General features: G+C 41.9%; 1 long non-coding RNA gene across 2 annotated transcripts; it reads right to left on the bottom strand.

The window, feature by feature from the left end:
• Positions 1 to 1048: 1048 nt before the first annotated feature.
• On the bottom strand, positions 1049 to 16499 carry LOC138907838 (uncharacterized). 2 transcript variants are annotated; one of them, XR_011415093.1, is made up of 4 exons: positions 16168 to 16499; positions 13171 to 13230; positions 12815 to 12947; positions 1049 to 1369 (listed from the first exon to the last, which is right to left on the bottom strand). It is a non-coding gene; the product is annotated as an uncharacterized lncRNA (long non-coding RNA). The 2 variants fall into 2 exon arrangements; XR_011415094.1 differs by having other exon boundaries at positions 12815 to 12963.
• Positions 16500 to 17693: the final 1194 nt, after the last annotated feature.

The following is a 17693-nucleotide window of genomic DNA, read 5'->3' on the forward strand; positions in this document are numbered from 1 at the left end:
GTGTGCACATCGTGCAAAATGCACTTACAAGTTGTGATTCTCTATGAGAGACAAAATTGCTCCAAAAGAAAAAGCCATTCAAGATATCTGAAAAGGTTATCCAAGAAAAGAAATCTTTTTTTTGAGATAAGGCTGATTGAGCCACAAAACACAAATGGCATTGGGAGCGAAACAATCAGTGTTGATACAGAAAGTAAAGGTCCCTTATAAGCAACAACAGAGTCTCCCAACAATGCAACCAATTACCAATGCAGTCGCTCTTCCAAAGGCTGGATGATCACAAAGCCAAGCCGCCCAAGACTCAAGGCCACAAATCGACCACCACTTTCAAAACTGACAAAATTTTCTTTGTTTGAAATAGGAACAAAGCAATGCAAGGAAAGTGGTAAAAAAAAAATTAAAAAAAAGAGAAAAAGAAGAGAAGAGAAGAGCCGGGAAAGAGAAGTTTCTCAAATCTTTGCCTTTATTTGTCTTGCTAGTGTGCATAAAACCTTGCCATTGCTCTTCACAATTTTCCTCCTAGGGTAATACATCCTAGTCTGATGGATTTTCCTCCAAATAAAAATTTTAGTCTGATGAATCTTTCTCCTAAGGTAAGAAAACCTAGTTTGATGAATCTTTCTCCTAGGATAAACATCTTAGTCTGATGAATTTTTCTCCTAAGATAAGAAAACCTAGTCTGATGAATTTTCTCCTAGGATAAACGTCTTAGTCTGATGAATCTTTCTCCTAAGATAAGAAAACCTAGTCTGATAATTTTTCTCGTAGGATAAGAAATCTTAGAATCTTTCTCCTAAGATAGAAAACCTAGTCTGATGAACTTTCTCCTAGGATAGACGTCTTAGTCTGATGAATCTTTCTCCTAAGATAACAAAAAAAAGGACCTAGTCTGATGAACTTTCTCCTAGGATCGAAGTTTTAGTCTGATAAATTTTTCTCCTAGGAAAGAAAATATAGTCTGATGAATTTTCTCCTAGGATAGTGTCATGACCCAAAACCTAACCCGTCGTGATGGCACCTATCGTGGAACTAGGAAAGCCGACACATTTCCAAAACACATCGATATTTCATTTAAAAGATAAACCAAAGCTTTACTTTACTAGAATCTTGATTAAAGAGTTCAAACCAAAATAAAAATAAAATGCGGAAAAGGTAGCCCGGCATCGGGGTGTCACTAAGTCATGAGAAACTACTACAAACTGTCTAATAACATCAAGACTAGCATAGTTTGGGAAAAACCAATACAACTAAGGGGAAGATAAGGAAGGAGAAACACATGGCTGCAATCGCCAGACAACTACCTTGCTATCTCCGATGATCCGCTACAGAATATATCGACAATCGCTACTGTAGCCAGAAATGTCTGGATCTGCACACAAGGTGCAGGGAGTAACGTGAGTATACCAACTCAGTAAGTAACAGCAGTAAATAAAGGCTGAGAAGTAGTGACGAGCTAGATGCAAGTATAGTTCATATCACAAAAATTCTGTAAAGTACAACATGCTTTAAAAACCAGTGTTTAAGTCATTTCGGCTTGTTTAAATCCAGTTCAGGTAAAAACCAATAAAAATATCCTTCAACAGTTCTAAAATAAGGACTCAAAGCAGCTATGAGCATACCAGATGAAATCATATACCGCCCCTCGGGCAAAAGCATCACTCAGTCCTCCCAATCACTCCAACCTCTGTAACGACCCGACCTGTCATTTTGAGAATTTGATCCCCGATCCCCTAATATTTGCTTTCCCCATATTGTTTTTCTGCTTTTGGGATTTGCCGGAGTGTTTGGTTATGGAATTCGGGGAGTTTTGGGATACTTAGTCCATAGTTGTGAGTTTAAGCCTTAGAGTTTGGACCGTAGTCGGAATTGTATGAAGACGGATCCGGAATGGAATTCTGTCAACTCCGTTAGCTCCGTTGAGTGATTTTGGGGTTAGGAGCACATCCGAAATATGTTTTGGAAGTCTGTAGTAGATTTAGGCTTGAATTGGCGAAAGTTAGTTTTTCGGCGATTTTGGCCGATAGTGGAAATTTTGATATCAAGCTCGGAATGGAATTCCGAAAGTAGTTGTAGGTTCATAGTGTCATTTTTGAGTTGTGTGTAAAATTTGAGGTCATCCGGACTAGATTTGATATGGTTCGGCGTCGTTTGTAGAATTTGGAAAAATTTAAATTCTTAGGCTTGAATCCGTGCTTAATTCATGATTTTGGTGTTGTTCGACGTGGTTTTAAGGCTCGACTGAGTTCGTATGGTGTTTTAGGAGTGGTTGGTATGTTTGGTTGAGGTCCCGGGGGCCTCGGGTGTGTTTCAGATGCTTAACGGGAAGAAATTTGGACTTAGGAAAATCTGGTGCATTGCTGGTTCTGATGTTTCGCACCTGCGGAGGGGAGTCCGCAGGTGCGCTTGAGAGTTCGCTGATGCGGAAATGGACAGAGCATGCTGGGCTCGCAGGTGCGGCTTGTCGTCCGCAGAAGTGGAGCCGCAGATGCGGCCCAGGGGTCACAGATGCGGACCCAGCCCAATAAGTGACTTCCGCACCTGCGTTGATTTTTCTGCAGGTGCGAGACCGCAGATGCGGCCCCATGAGCGCAAATGAGGAAATCGCTGGGCAGAAAAGGGGATTTCGAGGGTTTGAAATTTCATAACACAAAATTCGATTTGGAGCTCGGTGGGAGATGATTTCTCGAGGGATTTTGAAGGAGAATTATTGGGTAACGAATTCTAACTCTATTTTGATCATAATACAATAATCTATTGTTGTTTTCCTTATCTAATTAAGGAAATTGAGGGTAGGAGTTTGGAAATGGGGGAAAAGGTTCCCCAATTGAAAATCTGAGATTTGAATGGGAATTTAACGTCAGATTTAGATGATTTTTATTCGAGTGCACTCGTGAGTGAATGAGTGTTTATAAATTATAATTTTTACCTGATTCCGAGATGTGGGCCCGGGGTGACTTTTTGGGCATTTTTCCTAATTTCACGCTTTAGCTTCGAATTAATTAGCTAAATTAGTTACTTGAAGTTATATGTACATTATGCAATTTATTTGAATAGATTCTGGCCATTTGGAGTCGGATACTCGTGGCAAGAACGTGTTATCGAGATAATTTGAGCGGTTCGAGGTAAATGGCCTGCCTAACCTTGTGTTGGGGACGTTTCTCTTAGGATATTTCGATATTATTTGGTGTGTGAGCGCCATGTACGTGAGGTGACGAGTACGTACACGAGCTGTTATTGCAAAAATCCCGTTTATCTTTTTTTTGTTATCATAAATTGTTCCTTTTATAAATTGCACTAATATGCTTAATTGTTTATTTTAGACTAGAAAAGCATGCTTACGTATTTTAACTGCCTATTTGACATTTTGTACGCCATGCTTAGTTAAATCCTTATTTTCCTTGTCCGTGTTTAGTATAAACTGTATAACTCGATGCCATACCTGCCATTTCATCTTGCGTTGCATATTTAAATTGGGACTACAGATGTATACCGGGAGATCCCCCTGTCTTGCATATTTACTTTGGGACTACGGACGTATTCTGGGAGATCCCCCAGCACTGCATATTTACTTTGGGACTACGGACGTATTCCGGGAGATCCCCCAGCACTGCATATTTACTTTGGGACTACGGACGTATTCCGGGAGATCCCCCTGTACTGCATATTCATTTGGAACTACGGGACAGTATCCCGGGAGATTCCCCATTGTGTTTACTTTGTTCTGAGCCGAGGGCTCCCTTAACTGTTAAATTTTCGAGAATTTCTTTAACTGTGTTACCGTAAATTTTGCTTATATCTTTTACTGTTTAATTTATTATATTTACTTCGGTAGGGCCTTGACCTGACCTCATCACTACTCGACCGAGGTTAAGCTTTGCACTTATTGGGTACCATTGTGGTGTACTCATGCCCTTTCCTGCACATGTTTTCGTGTGCAGATCCAGGTACGAGCTATCCGCCTTGGGGTTAGTGCGTGCTGCTGATTCTAGGAGACTTCAAGGTACTTCTGCTTGCGTCCGCATATCTTCGGAGTCCCCTTCTACTCCCTCGCCTATAGACTTTCTTTATTATCTTTAGACTCTTGTATCGAGCTACATAGATTATAGCAGCTTGTGACTTAGTGATATTCCGGGTCTTGGAAAAATTATTTTGTATATGCCGAGTGGTAATACTCTTGGCTATTCATAATATGCTGTTTATCTTTAAGATGTTGTGTTTTCTTTATATTTTTCGTAATATTAGGCTTACCTAGTCGTGAAGACTATGTGCCATCACGACACCGTACAGAGGGTTAATTTGGATCGTGACAAGTTGGTATCAGAGCACTAGGTTCATAGGAGTTGCGAGTCACAAGCCGGTTTATTAGAATCTCGTGGATCGGTGCGGAGACGTCCGTACTTATCTTCGGGAGGTTATGTAACTGTTAAGAACAATCATATTTCTTTGATTTTCTTGTCGTGCGAGTTATTGACACTAGAAATTCTAAGATTCTATTCTATTCTTTCTCACAGATGGTGAGGACCCGTACTGGGAGGACCGACGATCAGGCACCCGAGCCCCCTGTCAAAGCCACCAGAGGCCAGGGTCGGGGTAGAGGACGACCATGCGGTGCAGCCCGAGCACCTACGAGAGCTGCGTCAGAGGAGCCCCCAGCAACTCCAGCTAAAGGGCCAACACCGAAGATCCTTATTGCTACTCCAGCCCTCGAGGAGACTTTAGCTTAGTTCTTGAGCATGTTCAGCACTCTGGCTCAGGCTGGACTATTTCCGATAGCTCCCGCTACATCTCAGGCTGGGGGAGGGGCACAGACTCCCGCAGCCCGCACTCCTGAGCAGAGGGTCCAGGTTGATCAAGCCCCAGAGTATATTCCTATGCCCCCAGTGGCTCCGGTTCAGCATGAGATCAAGTTAGCTGCTTCTGAGGCAGAGCAACTCAAACTTGAGAGGTACAAAAAGTACCACCCACCTACTTTCAATGGACTAGTTTCAGATGATGCTTTGGGTTTTCTTGAGGAGTGTCATCGTATTCTCCGCACTATGGACATTGTGGAGACGAGTGGGGTTTCTTTCACCGCTTTCTAGCTAAGAGGAGCGGCATATCAGTGGTGGCGTGCCTATGAGCTCAGTAGTCCAGACGAGGCAGCCTCACTCACTTGGACTCAATTTTCAGAGATATTCTTGTGTGAGTATGTTCCGCAGAGCCTCAGGGACGCTTGGCGCGCAGAGTTTGAGCAGTTGCGTCAGGGTGCTATGACTGTGTCAGAGTATGCAGTCCGTTTCAGTGAGTTAGCTCGCCATGCGCCGACTCTGGTTGCTACAGTGAGAGAGAGGTTCGTCGCTTTATTGAGGGACTTCACCCCAGTATTCGGACCAGTATGTCCAGGGAGTTGGAGACGGACATCACTTATTAGCAGGCAGTGAGCATTGCCAGGAGAGTGGAGGGCATATTTGCCCGGGACAGAGAGGAGAGAGAGGCCAAGAGGTCTCGAGAGACTGGTCATTATTCAGGAGCTCGTGCACCAGCAGCACGCCATGGTAGGGGTTTTGTGAGTCACCCTGTTCATTCAGCTCTTCCAGCAGCCAGCGATATCCCAGCTCCTCCTAGACCTCAGGAGCCCTATTATGCACTGCTAGTATCAAGTATGCCTCCTGCTCGAGGTGCTATTACTTGCCAGTCCAGCAGGCCAGGTCCGAGTCAGTCTCAGCTACCGCGTCCTCCGAGAGGTTGTTTTGAGTGTGGTGACACTCGTCACCTGGTTAGAGATTACCCAGAGCCAGGAGGGGTGCACCTCTACAGACTTATCAGCCTCCACGTGCTCTACCGGGTCCTCCGACCATTCTTCCAGCACCAGCTGCCACCCCACCTCCTCAGCCAGCTCGAGGTTGAGGTCGGGGAGGTCGAGGTCTCCCTTGAGGGGGAGGCCAGGCCAGGTACTATGCCCTTCCAGCCCATTTAGAGGTCGTTGCTTCATATTCAGTCATCACAGGTATCGTCCCTGTCTGTCATAGGGATGCATCAGTATTATTTGTCCCAGGCTCTATGTATTCATATGTGTTTTCTTATTTTGCTCCACATTTGGGGATATCTCGGGATTCTTTGAATTCTCCTGTTTATGTATCTACTCTTGTGGGAGATTCTCTCGTTGTGGACCGTGTATATCGGTCGTGTTTGATTGCTCTTAGTGGTTTTGAGACCAGAGCCGATTTGTTATTACTCAGTATGGTAGATTTTGATATTATCTTGGGCATGGACTGGTTGTCGCCTCATTATGCTATTCTTGATTGTCACGCTAAGACCGTGACGCTTGCTATGCCAGGCTTGCCGAGATTAGAGTGGAGAGGTACCTTAAAGTATACTCCCCGCAGGGTCATTTTATTTCTTAAGGGTCAGCGAATGGTTGAGAAGGGGTGTGATACGTATTTGGTCTATGTGAGAGATGTCAGTATTGATACCCCTACAGTTGAGTCAGTTCCAGTAGTGAGGGACTTTCCAGATGTGTTTCCAGGTGATCTTCCGGGCATGCCGCCCGACAGAGATATTGATTTCGGCATTGATTTGTTGCCGAGCACTCAACCCATATCTAATTCCTGCTTACCGTATGGGTCCTCCTGAGTTGAAGGAGTTGAAAGAGCAGTTGCAAGAGTTGCTTGATAAGGGTTTCATCAGGCCCAGTGTATCACCTTGGGGTGCTCCGGTCTTATTTGTGAAGAAGAAGGATGGTTCTATGCGTATGTGTATTGATTATCGGCAGTTGAACAAGGTTACAGTGAAGAACTTTATCCTTTGCCTCGCCTTGATGATTTATTTGATCAGTTACAGGGTGCCAGGGTGTTTTCCAAGATTGACTTTTCTGGCTATCATCAGTTGAAGATTCGGGAGCCGGATATCTCGAAGACTGCTTTCAGGACCAGATATAGTCACTATGAGTTTCTTGTCATGTCATTTGGGCTGACCAATGCCCCAGCAGCCTTTATGCATTTGATGCACAGTGTATTCCGAGCTTATCTTGATTCCTTCATCATTGTGTTTATTGACGACATCCTGGTATATTCCCGGTCTCGGGAAGATCATGAGCAGCACCTGAGGACCGTGCTTCAGACTTTGAGGGAGAAGAGGTTATATGCAAAATTTTCTAAGTGTGAATTCTGGCTTGATTCAGTGGCATTCTTGGGACACATAGTGTCTTGTGATGGGATCAAGGTAAATCCGAAGAAGGTGGAGGCAGTGCAGAGTTGGCCTAGACCGTCATCAGCTACGGAGATCCGCAGTTTCCTTGGTTTGGCGGGGTATTACCATCGTTTTGTGGAGGGATTTTCATCCATTGTAGCACCTATGACCAGGATGACCCAGAAGGGTGCTCCGTTCAGGTGGACCGAGGAGTGTGAGCAGAGCTTTCAGAAGCTCAAGACAACTTTGACTACAGCCTCAGTATTAGTATTGCCTATAGGTTCGGGGTCCTACACTGTCTATTGTGATGCCTCGAGGATTCGCCTTGGAGCGGTATTGATGCAGGACAGTAGGGTGATTGCCTACGCATCTAGACAGTTGAAGGTGCATGAGAAGAATTATTCGGTTCATGATCTTGAGTTAGCAGCTATTGTTCACGCCCTGAAGATCTGGCGTCATTATTTGTACGGTGTTCCCTGTGAGATTTACACTGACCACCGGAGTTTGTAGTACTTGTCCAGGCAGAAAGACCTTAATTTGCGTCAGCGGAGGTGGTTGGAGCTACTTAAAGACTATGATATCACTATATTATACCACCCAGGGAAGGCCAATGTAGTGGACGACGCCTTGAGTCACCGGGCAGAGAGTTTGGGGAGTTTGGCATATCTTCCGGCAGCTGAGAGGCCCTTATCCTTGGATGTTCAGGCCTTAGCCAACCAGTTCGTGAGATTGGATATTTCAGAGCCTAGCTGGGTATTAGCTTGTGTGGTTGCTCGGTCTTCTCTTTATGACCGTATCAGGGAGCGCCAGTATAATGATCCTCATCTTCTAGTCCTTCAGGATAGGGTTCGGCGAGGTGATGCTAGAGATGTGACTATTGGTGATGACGGTGTGATGAGGATGCGGGGCCAGATCTGTGTGCCCAATGTAGATGGGCTTCGGGAGTTGATTCTCGAGGAGGCCCACAGCTCGCGGTACTCCATTCATCCCGGTGCCGCGAAGATGTACCAGGATTTGAGACAGCACTACTGGTGGAGGAGGATGAAGAAGGATATAGTTGGGTTTGTGGCCAAGTGTCTCAACTGTCAGCAGATCAAATATGAGCACTAGAGGCCGGGTGGATTACTTCAGAGGTTAGAGATCCCAGAGTGGAAGTGGGAGCGGATCACCATGGACTTTGTAGTTGGACTTCCACGGACTTTGAGAAGGTTTGATTCTATTTGGGTGATCGTGGATCGGCTGACCAAGTCAGCTCATTTTATTCCAGTGTTGACCATTTATTCTTCTGAGAGGTTGGCTGAGATTAATATCAAAGAGATTGTCCGCCTTCATGGTATTCCAGTATCCATCATTTCAGACAGAGGTACACAGTTCACATCACGGTTTTGGAGAGCCGTACAGCAGGAGTTGGGTACTAGGGTGGAGTTGAGCACAACCTTTCACCCTCATACGGACGGGCAGTCCGAGCGCACGATTCAGATTCTTGAGGATATGCTCTGTGCCTGTGTGATGGAGTTCGGAGGGTCATGGGACCAATACTTGCCACTTGCAAAGTTCGCTTACAACAACAGTTACCGGTCCAGTATTCAGATGGCACCGTATGAGGCTTTGTATGGTAGGCGGTGCCGGTCGCCAGTAGGATGGTTTGAGCCGGGCGAGGCCCGATTGTTGGGTACATATTTGGTCCAGGATGCCCTGGATAAGGTGAAGGTGATTCAGGAGAGACTTCGCACAGCCCAGTCCAAGCAGAAGAGTTATGCAGTCCGTAAGGTTCGTGATTTGGCATTTATGGTTGGTGAGCGGGTCTTGCTTCGGGTATCGCCTATGAAGGGTGTCATGGGGTTCTGGAAGAAGGGCAAGCTGAGCCCGAGGTTCATTGATCCTTTTGATATATTGCGGCGAGTTGGGGAGGTTGCTTATGAGCTTTCCTTGCCTCCCAGCCTAGCAGGATTTCACCCGGTATTTCACATGTCTATGCTCCGGAAGTATCACGGTGATCCAATTCATGTATTGGATTTCAGCTCAGTCCAGTTGGACAAAGATCTATCTTATGTTAAGGAGCCAGTATCCATTTTAGACAGGCAGGTCAGAAAGCTCAGGTCAAAGAATATTGCTTCAGTTAAGGTCCAGTGGAGGGGTCAACCGATCGAGGAGGCGACTTGTCTTTATGTCTTTATACTCGTTCGAGGATGAACAATTGTTTTAAGAGGGGGAGGATGTAACGACACGGTCGGTCGTTTTGAGAATTTGAGCCCCGATCCCCTAATATCTGCTTTCCCCATATTTGTTTCTACTTTTGGGATTTGTCGGAGTGTTTGGTTATGGAATTCGAGGAGTTTTGGGACACTTAGTCCCTAGTTGTGAGTTTAAACCTTAGAGTTTGTACCGTAGTCGGAATTATGTGAAGACGGATCCGGAATGGAATTCTGTCGACTCCGTTAGCTCCGTTGAGTGATTTTGGGGTTAGGAGCGCGTCCAGAATGTGTTTTGGAGGTCTGTAGTAGATTTAGGCTTGAATTGGCGAAAGTTAGTTTTTCGGCGATTTCGGCCGATAGTGGAAATTTTGATATCGAGCTCGGAATGGAATTACGAAAGTGTCTGTAGGTTCGTAGTGTCATTTGTGACCTGTGTGTAAAATTTGAGATCATTCGGACTAGATTTGATGTGGTTCGGCGTCATTTGTAGAATTTGGAAAATTTTAAATTCTTAGGCTTGAATCCGTGCTTAATTCATGATTTTGGTGTTGTTCGACGTGGTTTTAAGGCTCGATTAAGTTCGTATGGTGTTTTAGGAGTGGTTGGTATGTTTGGTTGAGGTCCCAGGGGTCTCGGGTGTGTTTCAGATGCTTATCGGGAAGAAATTTAGACTTAGGAAAATCTGGTGCATTGCTGGTTCTGGTGTTTCGCACTTGCGGAGGGGAGCCCGTAGGTGCAGACTCGCATGTGCGCTTGAGAGTTCGCAGATGCGGAAATGGACATGGCATGTTGGGCTCGCAGGTGCGGCTGGTCGTCCGCAGAAGCGGAGCCGCAGATGCGGCCCAGGGGTCGCAGATGCGGACCCAGCCCAATAAGTGACTTCCGCACCTGCGTTGATGTTTCCGTAGGTGCGAGACCGCAGATGCGGCCCCACGAGCGCAGATGCAGAAATCGCTGGGCAGAAAAGGGGATTTCGAGGGTTTGAAAATTCATAACACAAAATTCGATTTGGAGCTCGGTGGGAGACGATTTCTCGAGGATTTTGAAGGAGAACTATTGGGTAACGTATTCTAACTTTATTTTGATCATAATACAATAATCTATTGTTGTTTTCCTCGTCTAATTAAGGAAATTGAGGGTAGGAGTTTGGAAATTGGGGAAAAGATTCCCCAATTGAAAATCTGAGATTTGAATGGAAATTTGACGTCAGATTTAGATAATTTTTGTTCGAGTGAACTCGTGAGTGAATGGGTGTTTATAAATTATAATTTTTACCCAATTCTGAGACGTGGCCCCGGGGTGACGTTTTGGGCGTTTTTCCTAATTTCACGCATTAGCTTCGAATTAATTAGCTAAATTAGTTACTTGTATTTATATTTACATTATGCAATTTATTTGAATAGATTCGGGCCATTTGGAGTCGGAAACTCGTGGCAAGAACGTGTTATCGAGGTGATTTGAGCGGTTCGAGATAAGTGGCTTGCCTAACCTTGTGTTGGGGACTTTTCCCTTAGGATATTTCGATATTATTTGGTTAGTGAGCGCCGTGTATGTGAGGTGACGAGTACGTACACGGGCTGTTATTGCAAAAATCCCGTTTATCTTTTTTTGTTATCATAAATTGTTCCTCTTATTCCCTCCGTTTCAATTTATGTGAACCCATTTGACTGGGCACGGAGTTTAAGAAAAGAGAGAAGACTTTTGAACTTGTGGTGTAAAATGAGGCAAATATATTTTGTGTGGCTATAAATCATTGCATAAAAGTAAATTGTTTCCAAATAAGGAAAGGGGTCATTCTTTTTGGCACGGACTAAAAAGGAAATAGGTTCACATAAATTGAAACAGAGGGAGTATTAAATTGCACTAATATGTTTAATTGTTTAGTTTAGACTAGAAAAGCATGCTTACGTGTTTTAACTGCCTATTTGACATTCTGTGTGCCATCCTTAGTTAAATTCCTATTTTCCTTGTCTGTGTTCAGTATAAACTGTATAACTCGATGCCATACCTGCCATTTCATCTTGCGTTGCATATTTAAATTGGGACTACAGACGTATTCCGGGAGATCCCCCTGTCTTGCATATTTACTTTGGGACTACAGACGTATTCCGAGAGATCCCCCAGCACTGCATATTTACTTTGGGACTACGGACGTATTCCGGGAGATCCCCATGTACTGCATATTCATTCGGAACTACGGGACGGTATCCCGGGAGATTACCCATTGTGTTTACTTTGTTTTGAGCCAAGGGCTCCCTTAACTGTTAAACTTTCGAGAATTTCTTTAACTGCGTTACCGCAAATTTTGCTTATATCTTTTACTGTTTAATTTATTATATTTACTCCGGTAGGGCCTTGACCTGACCTCATCACTACTCGACCGAGGTTAGGCTTGGCACTTACTGGGTACCATTGTGGTGTACTCATGCCCTTTCCTGCACATGTTTTCATGTGCAGATCCCGGTACGAGCTATCTGCCTTGTGGTTAGTGCGTGCTGCTGATTCTAGGAGACTTCAAGGTACTTCTGCTTGCGTCCGCAGATCTTCGGAGTCCCCTTCTATCCCTCCCCTATAGACTTTCTTTATTATCTTCAGACTTTTGTATAGAGCTACATAGATTATAGCAGCTTGTGACTTAGTGATATTCCGGGTCTTGGGAAAATTATTTTGTATATGCCGAGTGGTACTACTCTTGGCTATTCATAATATGCTGTTTATCTTTAAGATGTTGTGTTTTCTTTATATTTTTTGTAATATTAGGCTTACCTAGTCGTAAGACTAGGTGCCATCACGACACCGTACGGAGAGTTAATTTGGGTCGTGACAACCTCACAATCACTCATGCCTCCCAATCGCTCATGCCTCCTAATCACTCAGCACTCGGCACTCAGTACTCGCACTCAGTAGGTACCTGCGCTCACTGGAGGTATGTACAGACTCCGGAGAGGATCCTACATCCCAAACGCTATAATCTGCACGGACAACTCACGTGCTGCACGGACAACTCACGTGCTATAAACCTCTCAAGTCTCTCGGACTCTCAGAAATCAAAGAAATCAGCCCAAACAACATTAACATGATGCAACAAATAGAATAACAGAGACTGAGCTATGATGTAAGAATGCATGAACATGACTGAGTACGGGATATCAACTAAAGCAGTGAGAGGACAACAAGAAACGACCTCTAAGGGTCCAAACAATACTGACATAAAGGCCAAGACATGGTATCTAGCATAATTTACAGTAAATCTTTCTAAAGCACATAAAGAGCATATAGCTACAATAGGTTGTTCAACTTTACAGTTGCTACGGGACGGACCAAGTCACAAATCCCTAATGGTGCACGCCCACACGCTCGTCACCTTGCATGTGCGTCACCTCCAAATAGTCACATGACATAAAAATCCGGGATTTCATACCCTCAGGACTAGATTTACAATCGTTACTTACCTCAATCCGAGCAAATCTCTACTCCGCAATGCCCTTGCCTCTCGAATCGGCCTCCAAACGTCCCGAATCTAGCCACAAAAAATTGTCACGACCCCAAATTTCCTCCGTAGGAGGTCGTGATGACACCTAGTCTCTAAGATTAGGTAAGCCTATTAATGCAGAATAATCATAAATATCTGAAATAAATAAACTACAATTCAAATAATTATAACTCCCAAAACTCGGTAGAAATAAGTCACAAGCTTCTAAAAAAAAGTTCTCAATGTTTCTATGTATCAAGGTCTAAAGAAAAATAAGGAAGCAACATAACAATGATAGAAGGGGACTCCAGAGTCTGCGGACGCTGGCAGATATACCTCGAAGTCTCCGTGCGCAGGTAACTCACTGACGTCTAGACTGGTAAGATGTACCTGAATCTGCACAAAAAGATGTGCAGAAGCGTACTATAAGTACACCACTGCGGTACCCAGTAAGTGCCAAGCCTAACCTCGGTAGAGTAATGACGAGGTCAGGTCAGGCTCTACTGGAGAATAGATAATGACATGGAAAAATGTTTAAATAATTTAATAAGATAAAATGACTATGGAAATGAATCAAATAGTATGTCACATTTAATGACACCAAATAATTGCAAATAATATCTCGTGGAATCAAAACAGAATTCCTTTCAACTTTATGAAAATCACAACAAGTAATCGAAGGCAACTATGGCAATAAATCAATATCAACAAGGGCACTACCGATGTACCGCCTCGTAGTCCCAAATCATAAATAAATTCACAATATCTCATTTCCTTATCTCACCGCGGGAGCCTTCACAATTTATTTTAAAGAAAATAATTTTTTCAAAATAGCATCCCGCGTTTTAGCCATTCTTATCACACCGCATGACTTCTAGTAGTTCCCCTTACTAGCCACGTGTATCAAGCCACTCTTATCTCACCGCATGCGTTTCAATACCCAGACCTTATACCACCGCATGCGTATCAATATCACAATATATCACAATTTGCACCTCAAGTGCCCAAATATTTCAATTTGCCAAAATAAATCAACGATATTTTTCACAATAAAGAGCTCACGGCTCATGCCAACATAAATCATCAATAATATTTTTTCACAATAAAGAGCCCACAACCCCATCACAATGAGTACAAAAATCTTACAAAAATATACAGGAATAAATAATTTAGAAAAATAATATTTTAAAATATTTAATACGTTGCTTTAATACCAAATTTAAAATGTCAAATACTTCATATTAATAATATTTAATTTAAAGAAAATCAATTTCTAATAATGCACAGAATAAAAGAAACCAAGTTTCAACTAAACAGGTAAAACAATTAGCAGGAAAAGATCAAGCAAATTTTAAGTATACAAATCAAATCAATGATGGAGAATATAATAAGATTTAATAATTTAATTAATGGGCAACAATGATCTTCACAATTTAAAAACATAATCCTTCACATTTAGTCCGTGTACACACTCGTTATCAGCAGTCTCCCAAAGGCCAAAAGTGATCCGTTAGCCATTCGAAACTCACCCGAGCCCCTCGGGACCTCAACTAATTATACCGACAAGTCCAAAAATATCATACGAACTTATTCGAACTCTCAAATCCACCAAACAACGCTAAAATCACGAATCATCCTCCAATTCAAGCTTAATGAAACTTAAGATTTCCAACTTTTACATTCGGTGTCAGAACCTATCAAATCAAGTCCGATTGACCTCAAATTTTGCACACAGGACATAAATGATATAACAGAGCTATGAAAATTTTCAGAACTGAATTTCGACCTCGATATCAAAAAGTCAACTCCCCGATCAAACTTCCAAACTTAATTTCTTGTTTTAGCCATTTCAAGTCTAATTTAACTACGGACTTCCAAATAAAATTTCAAACACGCTCCTAAGTCCAAAAATCACCATACGGAGCTATTGGAACCGTCAAATCCCGATTTCATAGTCGTTTTCTAAAAATGCTGACCGAAGTTAAACTTGGCCTTTTAAGGCTAACTTAAGGAACCAAGTGTTCCGATTTCAACCCAAACACTTTCAAATCCCGAACCAATCATCCACGCAAGTCATAAATCATTAAAAGCACATACATGAAGTTTTATTTTTAAGGAACGGGGTTCTAAAAGTTAAAATGACCGGTTGGGTCATTTCAGAAATAGTGTTGTCGGTGTCACACCTCTTTTTTTTTTAGGGATAGGGGAGTTTTTCTAATTAAAGGGACATTATTTAAAATAAAATTATTTATTTAATCAGAGTCGCCACTTGGAATAATTTATGGTGTCCCAAGTCACCGGTTTATTTTAAATCCCGAATCGAGAAAATTGACTCTATTTTTACGATCCGCGAATACAGAAGACCGGGTAAGGAATTCTGTTAACCCGGGAGAAGGTTTAAGGTACTCCCGAGTTTTGTGGTTTTAGCACGGTCGCTTAACTATTAATAATTGGCCTAATTATATGATTTATTACATGTTTCAAACCTATTGTGCATTTTATCTTCGAACCGCTTTTAATTATTTATTTAACCGCTTTTAGTATTTATGGAGTTTATTTGAACAAGTCGCGATGTCGCACACTCGTTTGTTTTTGTACATATTGCGAATCGCGCCACGTAAAACGTACCCGCAATTTGTAACATGTTTATTTTATTATTAATTGATTTGAACTTGTATAGTCGAGTCACGTGAAACACACACTCGAATTGGGGATTATGTATCATGACTATATCACGGGAACCGTACCCATAGTCATGATAATTTATTAATCGCGTCTAAAGCAAGTTACAAATGTTCATAAGTTATTTTCTTAAGGTTTTGAGATTTGTTGTGAGGTCATGAATTATGGATATGGAATTATTGTGGAAGAAATGTATGATTTTAGCTATTTAACTAAGTGTAATAATTACTCGGTTATGGAAGAAATGAGCATGACTTTGATTTATTAACTTTGGTCCAGCTCTCGTGCAAATGAAATACAAACTCCATCATTCAATGAAACAGAACAACTAAAGATCTACTAATTAACGGAAAAAAAATGATACTAATCCACTCATGAGCAAAAAATGCATTAAGAGAAGGAAATGAACCTCTAATTAGCTTTTCCAATTTTAAGACTCATATGCCAAAGCTATTGTAGCATATTACAAAATCAGAGAAGTTGAACAACAACATAATATAATATTTCTTAAATTATTGTAACTCCAAAATCTATTAAATGCAAACTCATATCTCAGCAGCTATGTTCAACTGAAGCAAGCAGACCAAGAAAAGTAGAACATTTGCTAAATAAAGCAAAAATCCTATTGAAACAGTAGGTAAAAATACGAACCTTAGTGATAATGAAATACAGATAAAAAAACTTCCGAGTAATGGAACTTGATCTAAGAGCAAATCTGACCACGAACGGAAACTTTGCCGGCGACCTCGGCTGACCTTGTACGATGGCAATTTTGTGATGTTTACCAACTGATTTTTGAAGTGGAAATAAAGCTCTGTTCCGTTAGAGTTGAAGGGTTTTCTATGGCAGAAAATGGAGGAGGATTTGAGAGAAAAAAAACCGAAAAAGAAGGTCCTCTCATTTTCTCGCCTATATTTCTTTTTCCGTATGTTTATCTGCAAATCTCCCCCCTCTCTTTTCCAAGCCGTTGCGCAGCTTTTCCCTCTTTTACTCTAGGGTTCTCCCTTTTTTTATGAAAGAATTGGATTTTATGTGGTAGGGTAAAGGAGTATGGGCCAGGGGGAATGGGCTGTCCTATTTGGGCCTTTGGTGGCCATATTTGTACTCACAATTGGCCTAATTAGCCAAAAATCTATCAATCTAATATCAACTCTTGCCTATTAAATAAAAACAAAGATAAAGATACTATCAAAATATTAATTAGTCCTACTTAAGTAGAATAAACTATTAAAATAAAACTAACCGTTAAAATAAAACTATTTTTGATATTTTCAAATAATAATAAAAATAATATCTTTCTAAATAATACCTAATACCTAAATTAAACGGGAAAATGAAACTATTTTTTTGTGTTTTCAATTTCACATCTTAAAACTAAAATTGCAGATAAAAATATCTATAAACTCAAATAAATATTAAAAATACTACGAATACTAATGATAATTCTAATGTGCGGGTCAAAAATTACGTGCTTACAGCTGCCCCTCTTTGCTTGGAAAGACGAAGTGTTTTTGAGCAAAGAATTGAATAAGCAACGTAATTAATTTCTAACCCGACACTTATTCAAAAGAAAGGAAAGATGAACAAAAGATTGTGACTGAGCCTTGTATCTGAGCTGCCTACATATCCTTGGCTATAAAGGAATCATGTCGTGTGTAGTTCAGAAGTGAATGAAGTGATGGAGTGTGTGGAGAGGATGAGAGAGTCGAGTGAGGTTCCGTCGAGGCTCCGGTCCGTGGTCTTGTTATTACATCAAAATCAAAATCTAAAGGAACTAAACAAGCCTATCAGCTATGAGTTACAAGATTCCTATCTATAAGTCTTTTGAAGCTTGATATTGAGTCTTGAATGATTCTTCATGCAGACTTTGATCTGAACCTTGATGCTTGCTAGCTGCAGGGGTTAGTTCATTCTTCTAAGGCTTCTTCTGAGCAAAACAGGAAATGCAATGCTCGTGAATTCAGTCATGTCTTGAGAAGTTCACATCTTTTCATCTACCTCTGCATTTTGGATTCACTTCGTGTTTTTTTCTTTTCTTTAATTTTGGATTGAGACTTCTTCTTTTGATCAACTCGAACCTTGTGCCTCGAGGTAAAACCTGCTCAGACACCAAAACAAACAAACGAACGAATTTTTTCTGCCCCAGTTTTCACTATTAATATTTTGTGAGTTATTGT

Source organism: Nicotiana tomentosiformis, chromosome 1 (assembly GCF_000390325.3).
Source record: "Nicotiana tomentosiformis chromosome 1, ASM39032v3, whole genome shotgun sequence".
Lineage (NCBI taxonomy): Eukaryota > Viridiplantae > Streptophyta > Magnoliopsida > Solanales > Solanaceae > Nicotiana > Nicotiana tomentosiformis.